The sequence below is a fragment of the Nycticebus coucang genome, chromosome 16 (genome assembly GCF_027406575.1).
Source record: "Nycticebus coucang isolate mNycCou1 chromosome 16, mNycCou1.pri, whole genome shotgun sequence".
NCBI classification, from domain to species: domain Eukaryota; kingdom Metazoa; phylum Chordata; class Mammalia; order Primates; family Lorisidae; genus Nycticebus; species Nycticebus coucang.
Window position 1 is genome coordinate 34,228,580 of NC_069795.1, and position 7,008 is coordinate 34,235,587.

Below are 7,008 nucleotides of genomic sequence, written 5' to 3' on the forward strand. Positions count from 1 at the left end.
TATATTACTTAACCTGTTCCAAAAGGTAGAAAAAGAAGGAAGACTACCCAACACGTTCTATGAAGCAAACATCACCCTGATCCCCAAACCAGGGAAAGACCCAATAAGAAAAGAAAAATATAGACCGATATCACTAATGAATATAGATGCAAAAATATTCAACAAGATCCTAACAAACAGAATCCAGCAACACGTCAAACAAATTATACATCATGACCAAGTTGGTTTTATCTCAGGGGTTCAAGGCTGGTTTAATGTATGTAAATCTATAAATGTAATCCAGCACATAAACAAATTAAAACAAAGACCATATGATTCTCTCAATCGATGCAGAAAAAGCTTTTGATAATATCCAGCATCCCTTCATGATCAGAACACTTAAGAAAATTGGTATAGAAGGGACATTTCTTAAACTGACAGAGACCATCTACAGCAAACCCACAGCCAATATCATATTGAATGGAGTTAAATTGGAATCATTTCCACTCAGATCAGGAACCAGACAAGGCTTCACATTGTCTCCATTGCTTTTTAACATTGTAATGGAAGTTTTAGCCACCTCAATTAGGGAAGAAAAAGCGATCAAGGGTATCCATATAGGGTCAGAAGAGATCAAACTTTCACTCTTTGCGGATGATATGATAGTATATCTGGAAAACACTAGGGACTCTACTACAAAACTTTTAGAAGTGATCAAGGAATACAGCAGCATCTCAGGTTACAAAATCAACATTCATAAATCGGTAGCCTTTATATATACCAACAACAGTCAAGTTGAAAAAACAGTTAAGGACTCTATCCCATTCACAGTAGTGCCAAAGAAGATGAAATATTTGGGAATTTATCTAACAAAGGACGTGAAAGATCTCTATAAAGAGAACTATGAAACTCTAAGAAAAGAAATAGCTGAAAATATTAACAAATGGAAAAACATACCATGCTCATGGCTGTGAAGAATCAACATAGTTAAAATGTCTATACTACCCAAAGCAATATATAATTTCAATGCAATCCCTATTAAAGCTCCACTGTCATACTTTTAAAGATCTTGAAAAAACAATACTTCATTTTATATGGAATCAGAAAAAGCCTCGAATATCCAAGACATTACTCAAAAATAAAAACAAAGCAGGAGGATTACGCTACTAGACCTCAGACTATACTACAAATCAATAGTGATCAAACAGCATGGTATTGGCACAAAAACAGAGAGGTAGATGTCTGGAATAGAATAGAGAATCAAGAGATGAATCCAGCTACTTACCATTACTTAATCTTTGACAAGCCAATTAAAAACATTCAGTGGGGAAAAGATTCCCTATTTAACAAATGGTGCTGGCTGAACTGGCTGGCAACCTGCAGAAGACTGAAATTGGACCCACACCTTTCACCATTAACTAAGATAGACTCTCACTGGATCAAAGATTTAAACTTAAGACATGAAACTATAAAAATACTAGAGGAGAGTGCAGGGAAAACCCTTGAAGAAATTGGGATGGGCGAGTATTTTATGAGGAGGATCCCCCGGGCAATTGAAGCAGCTTCAAAAATATACTACTGGGACTTGATCAAACTAAAAAGCTTCTGCACAGCCAAGAACACAGTAAGTAAAGCAAGCAAACAGCCCTCAGAATGGGAGAAGATATTTGCAGGTTATGTCTCTGACAAAGGTTTAATAACCAGAATCCACAGAGAACTCAAACGCATTAGCAAGAATAGAACAAGGGATCCTATCACAGGCTGGGCAAGGGATTTGAAGAGAAACTTCTCTGAAGAAGACAGGCATGCGGCCTTCAGACATATGAAAAAATGCTCATCATCTTTAATCATCAGAGAAATGCAAATCAAAACTACTTTGAGATACCATCTAACTCCAGTGAGACTAGCCTATATCACAAAATCCCAAGACCAGAGATGTTGGCGTGGATGTGGAGAAAAGGGAACACTTTTGCACTGCTGGTGGGAATGCAAATTAATACATTCCTTTTGGAAAGAGATATGGAGAACACTTAGAGATCTAAAAATAGATCTGCCATTCAATCCTGTAATTCCTCTACTGGGCATATACCCAGAAGACCAAAAATCAAGTCATAAAGATATTTGTACCAGAATGTTTACTGCAGCCCAATTCATAATTGCTAAGTCATGGAAGAAGCCCAGGTGCCCATCGATCCACGAATGGATTAATAAATTGTGGTATATGTACACCATGGAATATTATGCAGCCTTAAAGAAAGATGGAGACTTTACCTCTTTCATGTTTACATGGATGGAGCTGGAACATATTCTTCTTAGTAAAGTATCTCAAGAATGGAAGAGAAAGTACCCAATGTACTCAGCCTTACTATGAGACTAATTTAGGGTTTTCACACGAAAGCTATAACCCAGTTACAACCTAAGAATAGGGGGAAGGGGGAAAGGGAGGGGAGTGAGGGGGGAGGTGGGTAGAGGGAAGGGGATTGGTGGGATTACACCAGCGGTGCTTCTTACAAGGGTATATGTGAAACTTGGTAAATGGTCTGTGAAGCTAGTGAATGATGCCCCATGATCATATCAATGTACACAGCTATGATTCAATAAAAAAATAAATAAATAAAAAAAAACAAGAACAAGAAAAAAAAATGCCACAAACTAGGTGGCATATAAACATAGAAATTTGTTTCTTTCTTTTTTTTTTTGTAGAGACAGAGTCTCACTTTATTGCCCTTGGTAGAGTGCTGTACCATCACAGCTCACAGCAACCTCCAGCTCCTGGGCTTAGGTGATTCTCTTGCCTCCGCCTCTGAAATTTGTTTCTTATAGTTCTGGAATCTAGGAAATCCAAGAATAAGGCCCAAACTGATCAAGCATCTGGTGAGGGTCACTTCCAGGTTAACAGATGACTGCCATTTCTCAGTGCCCTCAGATGGTAGAAGGGGCAACAGAGCACATTAAGAGTTCTTTTATAAGAACACTAATCTTATCCTCGAATGACTATTTACTTCATAAACGATATGTTTTCTTTTTTAAAAATTTCTGATTAACATGAGGGTACGATTAGTTTACAATGTTTGCATGTGTTAGGTAAGGTCCCTGTTGTAGTTGTGTCCGGCATCCAGATGATGAGCCATATACCCTTATATTTTGCCCACTGTTTCCATTAAGTGGGAGCACACTGATTCCCCTCCCTGCTTTTCTTTCCTCCATCCCCTACTTGCATTGAATTGAGTTTTTCTCTTGTGTAGGATGTATTAGTTCATCCACTGGCACCATGTTAGTATAAAGTACACTGGATACTTGCTTTTCCATTCTCATGATACTTTACTAAGAAGAACATGTTTCAGCTCCATCCAGGTTACTACAAAAGATGTAAGACACAAACAGATTGAGCATCTCCGTCTTTTTTATGGCTGAGGAGTCAACTTTCTGATATCCTCACATTGAGGGAATAGGTTTCAACATAGAAATTTTAAAGGGCACCTAAATTCAGTCTATAGTGCTCTGCCTCTGGCCTTCAAAATCCATGCACTTCTCCCATGAAAAATATATTCATTTAATCCTAATACCTTCAAAATTATTAACTTATTCTAAGATCAACTCAAGAATAAAGTCCAACATGATATGTAAATATCACCTAAGTCAGATATGGATAAGAATAAAAGTACAATTCATCCTGAAGCAACTGCCTCTTTAGCTGCGAGTCTATGAAACAAACCATGCTATTTTAACTTAAATACAATGGGTAAACATACTCTAGACATTCCCATTCCAAGTGAAAGAAATAGGAAACAAGAAAGGATTGACAAATCCCAAGCAAGTCCAACACCAGAAGGGGCAAATTTCATTAAATCTTAAATCCTGAAAACAATGCTCTGTGGGCCAATGCTCTGACCTCCATGCCCACTAGGATGGAGGATCCATCTTTTGGACCCTCTCGGGCAGTAGAGTTCCACCATAGCTTTTCTAGGCAGGCATAGGACCCTGAGGCTCTAGGAGGCCTTGTTCCCATGACATCCTTGAGCATGAACCTAGTGGGGGCTCTCTGCTGCGACCCCACTTGCACATCTGTTTTTGCCTAGGCCTGGACCCTGTGGGCCGAGACTCCACGTTGCAAGTTTCCTTAAGTGGGTTCCTGTACCCACAGTAGCTTCTCTTGGCATCCTAAGAAATCTAGATGGGGCGGTGCCTGTGGCTCAAGGAGTAGGGCGCTGGTCCCATATGCGGGAGGTGGCGGGTTCAAACCCAGCCCCGGCCAAAAGAAAAAAAAAAAAAAAAGAAATCTAGATGCAGGTAGCCACACCCCTACACCCTACAGGTTTCCTGGGCACAGGGTACATTACACAGGATCTTGCTGAAACAGCACCTCTATTGGTCAAGGACTGTGGTGCCAGAATCTGTGTCCTGTAATATTAGAATGCACAGAGCAAAGCAGGCTGAGATCCCACGGGCACTGGAAACGTCTTATTTGAAACCACTTTGATGCTCTCTGATTGCTTTCAAAGTCATCCTTCCATTGCCCAAAAACTAGTTTCTAGCTTGTGTTCAGATGGCTGACTAGTCCCCTTATCAAGTGGTCATTTGGCCAGTAGGCCTTCTCATACTTCTAATATGGCTAATCTAAGAATATTATAGTTAATTAAGTTCTGCTTCTCTTTTGACTAACAATCCTGCCGCGGACCGCCAGTCGAATGAGTCTCAGTCCGAGGGCTTTCAGGGCGAGAACGGCTCAGGTTGATTGAAAGGGCGACGCAGGAAAATGACAAACTGCCACACACCAAGGATGATGAAGAAAGCAGTTGTGTTTTACTGATTTTTAGGCATGGTATTTATACATTTTTGACAATGTCTTACAAACTACAAAAGATATTTTTATGACTTGCTGATGCTTACAAAGTTCTTATCGAGTTTTGTAGATGGGAGTAGTCAACTGTCTTTTCTTAGACAATGTTTCTGCCCGTAAGGGGGAACAAAGGACTGCTGCTTATCAGCAGTTACTCTTTTACTTCTCTTTATCTATGTTTAAACCTTCTTTCTTTGTAAAACTGCTTTGTTCACATTTTGTATTTTTATATTTTTATATTTGATTATGATTTTTATGTTGTTAGTGAATTGATAGTGAATTATGTATATGTTTTAAGTGTATAGTGACAAAATTATAGAGAAAGCAATTTCATAGAAAACTTATTTCAAAGAAACAGTTTCAAAGGGACATAAGGTAGAGATAAGAGACCGGAGGGAGCGGGTATCTGGTAGGAACATCTTAACTTATCATCCCTGCATTCTCTTGATACATTGTTTCAATTAACTGACTTTTATGGTGGGAACATGTTCCCTTGGAGACATTCAGTCTCTTAGAGTAGATGAAGTCATGGATTAGTAAATCATTATGTTCATTCTTAGTTTCTATAGGCATTCAGGCAACATTTAATCATTCAACTCAACAAACAAGTTTTAAACAGGTTTCAGGGTAAAGGTTATTCAGGCCTTTATGCCGCACCTCATGAATTCTTACGTTCACTAAAAGGCATGCTAGGCAACTTATGCGCTGCTGTCGCAAACCAGGGGGACTGGGGGCAACGCTCCGAGGAGCACCCACCGCCTTACCACAGTTTTTACAACGCGGACAGAGCCATCCCACCACGGCTTGATGCCGGGGGTGCGGCATTTCCCCCTTTTTTGTTAATGAAACGTAGCTCAAAGAGGTCTTGGCGAACAGCCTTTAAGGAGGAAAAGACACAACGAAGGAGACAAGGTAACAGTAAAACAACACAGAATATCAAGCATCCAATAATGACAATAAACACAATGTACTGAATCCAGGACACAGGATTTAAAGATTTAAGATTGTCAGAGAGGGATTGAGCCAGTGAATCAAGAGAAGTGCTAGGTAAATGAGCTTCACTGATGGCAGTGATATCTTTTTGAAGAGTATGTAAATCATGTGTAATATCATTGTCCTTCCAGACACCCTGTAGATGAGCTTTAGTTTTGTCCCAGGAAGTGGACATATTATAAGGTAAAGGAGTTACACAAATAGCAGGAAAGGCAGAATGACATCTGGTTTGAAGTTTATGTTGTATAAACTTTATATCTTGTCCTAAGGCTAAAACTACTTCTTCTAGGATGTTAAGTTTTGCTTCAAGTTTATTATCTATGCTGGCTTGAGTCATTAAAGCTAGAGTGATGTTGCTGCTGAGAGAATTCACAAAGTGAGCTGTATGAACTTCTTGAACTAAAGCAGTGGTGGCTACAGCAAATGTTGTAACTATAGAAATTAAAGCTAAAATACCAAGAATTAAAGCAGCCACGAACCTTTTAGGGCGGATTAACTGATTAACAGTATGTAGAACTTGTAAAGCAGAATTATCATACCAAGGATCATCTTGTAAATCAACAGGCAGTAATACATAAGAGGGTCTTTTAACAATTAAAACAGAATTAAACAAGCGTTCATTGAATAAATCAGTAGAAGTAAGACAATTTGTAACTTTACAAGCGGTACAAGAAATATGATAAGAGTTTTTAGATTGTGTAATAGTTAAATACTTATTTGGAGCTAAAAGTAGAGCATATGGATATCCAACACAAGTTCTTACTGACATTGCATTTGGTTTTGGCATATTAGGTTTCTTTTCTAAAATTAAGTTGGATGCAGCAACAAGTCTAAATAAATCATAGTGTATTTGAGTTTTATTTTTGTCTTGAGCTACCCATATGGGCTCAACTAGACCAGGTGTGAACCATCGTCGTATTGGTTGGGGAGTACCAGACCACTGATACTGATGAAATTTATCTAATTGATTCGATAAATATTGGTTATGATCATAGCAGGAGGTAGGAGAATAGTCCCAGATAATTATATTAGAATTAATGGGAGAATGTTTGTTAGCAGCGTCTGGGAATCCGCAAGAAAGCCAAGTAGGGGTTTTTGTTAAAGAGGATTCCCAGAATTGATTTTTATCTCTATATTTTTGTTTACAATTAGGGAGAGGTAACTGGTTAACAGCTAAGCAAGTTTCATTATAATTA